This window comes from Trichechus manatus, unplaced genomic scaffold (genome assembly GCF_000243295.1).
Source record: "Trichechus manatus latirostris isolate Lorelei unplaced genomic scaffold, TriManLat1.0 scaffold00195, whole genome shotgun sequence".
NCBI classification, from domain to species: Eukaryota; Metazoa; Chordata; class Mammalia; order Sirenia; family Trichechidae; genus Trichechus; species Trichechus manatus.
In genome coordinates, this window is record NW_004444131.1 from 3,126,931 (window position 1) to 3,130,457 (window position 3,527).

Sequence of the window (3,527 nt, forward strand, 5' to 3'; positions counted from 1 at the left end):
CCAAGTCTGTTCTAACTCATAACGACCCTATAAGAGCCCACAACCAAGGAATAAACTTCTGAGGAAAGTTCCAAGGCTGGAAGAGAGACCAAAACAAATAGAAAAAACACAACTTGAAAGAAATAGAGGTTATATATATTAACAAAAGATGACTTTTTAAAACGTATCATTAATATCCTAAGAGTTCAGAGATGATGTCGCAACCACGTTGCAAAGAAAGATGAGAACGGAGGCAAGGAGGAAAGATGCATTCCAAGAACAACAAACCAGCTTCTAGAAATTAAAATACTAGAAATGAAAAACTCAGTAGAAGAGTTGAAAATAGTTGAAGAACTCTCCCCAGTAAGGAGAGAAAAAAGACAAAGATAGATGATAAGAAAGAAAAGGTAATATAATAAAATTAGGAGACCAGTCAAATAAGTCAAGCACCAAGTAATAGGTGTTCCAGAAAAAGAGAACTGGAAAAACAACAAAAAATTATTTCAAGACAATTCCCCAGAACTACATGTATTTCTACTTTGAAAAGGCCCACAGAGAGCACAGCACAATCGATTAAAAATAGACATACACAACACACATCAAAACACAGAAGACAAACAGAAGATTCGAAATACAGTAAAACTTTCAGAAAGAAAAATACAAGTCAAACTTAAGGGATGCGGAATCATAATGGGTTTGAACTTCTCAAGAGCAACACTGGAATAGAGATAATGAACAATGACTTCAAGATTCCTAAGAAAAAAATGGTCCCCAACCTAGATCTCTATACGTTACCCAACAATCAATAAAGTGTGAAAGTAGAGTAACAACACTTTCAGAAATGCAATGTTTCAAAAGTATATTACACTCTGTGCACCTTTATCTGAAAACTACTGCAAGACGTGTTCCAACAACACAAGGAAATAAACCACGAATGAGGATGACACAGCATATGAAAACAGCAGCTATAAGACAGATAAGAAGTCCAGAGAACTCCTAGGGTGATGGTGAAGGATGATGCCAGAATGTCAGCTGTCCATCAGGTACAGAGGGCAAACAATCCCGACTGGAACAGGTCAGAAGCTCCAAATGAGATGTCTTTAAGAAGAGGTTGAAAGAGTATCCAGTGGCAGAGTTGGGGTCGAATTTGTTGTAAATTTATAGAAGACCAACCAAATAAAAAACATTGCTTACTCCAGGGAAAACAAAAAAATTTGTGAAGGAAAGAGAAAGTTATCAAGATATCATACATGGCTCAGCTATGAACAGCTTTTAATAATGAAAATGTGAACACTGGATATTTATCTGGTCAAAATTACAATATAACCACATTGGGGGAATGAGGCAGAGAGAGAGAGAGAGAGAGAAAGACAGACAGACAGTGATCTCCAAGAAGTAGCTATATGTCAAAGAGCAGGGGCACACGGGGCAGTGAAATGGGCTAAATCTTCCAAGTTAACTTAAAAGATGATGACAAACCAAAAAAGCAAGAAGTAACAATATAAGCAGGTTTCACAGAAATATGGAGGTAAATATAAAAAAATTCAAGTGCAAGAGTTGGAAAATACAAGCTGTTAAGTAGGAAGCACTACTCTTTCTCACTACAATCCAGTAGTACTATTTGACTATGCACAAATAAAAAGCTGAAAAACAAAATAACTGAAGGGAGATAGTTCAAAAATTCCTGAAATAATAATCATGGCACACAGCTTAACGTTTAGCTATCAACGTTTAGCTATCAGTCCTATTAACCAGAGGATAATTATGTTGCCAAGACAAATGAGGTCACTGTCAATGATATGACAAATAGAAAACATTTCATTTCTTAAAGTCAACAGAAGAGCATAATCAACAGGAATGATGCCTCATTCTAGATTCCCTTGGTATCTCTACAATTTACTTACGCCAAGAACAACACATTTTAAAAATATGTTCTAAAGTTCTTCTTTTAAAAAATGGATCATTGGTATTTCAAGATAGACGTGCTACATGCAGTTTTGGCTTTACCCAATTTAATCAGCTTACATTTCAAAAATTCCTATCTTTTAATAGAAACTCAAACCATAGGAACCATTTTCAATTTTGTTGCAGTAACACTGTCAAATATTAAACCTCTTTTGTGTTGCTTTCTCAATAAAGGCAGAAGACACAGACGGCCAGATATCACAGCTGATGTTCAACCATAAAACAATGACCTGAGCCAACATGAAGGAGTGGCTAATATTCATTCCTAAGTGCACTTCTCTGCCTCCTACTTCTCCACCCTAAACCCATACTCCAATACCAATATTACCATCTCACCACCACAACATAACACAGAGTAGACCAAAAACCTGCTTCTTCCTTCGAAGGCTATATGATTTAATTTATCATGTCAAAAAAGAAAAAGTCAGCATGAAAACAAAGGTGAATTCCAAAACCAAGGAAATGACTTTCTGACATTTTTTCCCTAGAACTAGTACATAATCTCTCACAGTGTCACACATTATCCTATGAATATAGGAAAACAGCCTGTTAATGACCTCTGTTGGTGTTGTTGGCTGACCTCTAGCTCTTACATAACTTCCATAACAACACAGAAATCACTTCGGTCAATAGATGCCTCTCAATTCCTCCACCGTTTCACACAAATTGAGGGAACAGCCACATATCACAGAGCTGGCTTGGGACAGAACGAAAGCAGGAATGAGAACGGCAACAACCACCAGTTTATATTTTGCATTGTTTTACTATTTTAAATCTAACAGAGACCCAGAGAAATAAGCAGCTGACACAAAGGCAAAGAATTAATAAATGCTGTCAGCCAGAACCCCAACCCAGGTCTGCTGATTCATTCTCAAGCCCTCGCCTGGACTGACACAGATGCTTTTCAGTCTGTAGCATCAAAATTGCTTATCTTCTCCCCCAACCTCCAACAGCTTCATTTTTTAATATTTTGCATAGTGAGGAGGCTCACAAAATATTTCTTTTAATAAAAAGGTTTTGGCTGTTGAAAAAAAATCAAGTTTGAAAACCACACACCTAAATATTCTATTACATGTTCTAATCTCAGCCATGATTTAAAGCAGTAGTTCCCGGTATGAGATTCCAGACCAGAAACATCAGCATCACCTGAGAACTTGTTAGAAATTCAAATGCTCAGGCCCTACTCTGGACCTATGGAGCTGCTAAGTAAACATCTCGCATTGGGGCCCAGCAATCTGTGTTCAAAGAAGCCCTTCAGGTGACTCTAACGCACACCAAGTTTGAGAACCAGTGCTTCCAAATTTGGGGAGTGAAAAAAGCTAAAACATTCTGTGTTTCTTCTGCATATTATGTTTTAGTCCATAAATTCATGTGTTTAATGCTTTCACTCACACTTCTTAAATCAAACAGATATTATCTATTAAATCATAAAGATGGTTGCATGAACACATACATATGTATTTGTCTCCCACAATAAACATATAGATAAATTTCAGCATTCACCATTGGGAACAGTCTGTTTCTCAGAGTTGTTTCAACTCTAAGCTCTGTGCAGATAACTGCAAATACCACACCCCAGACCA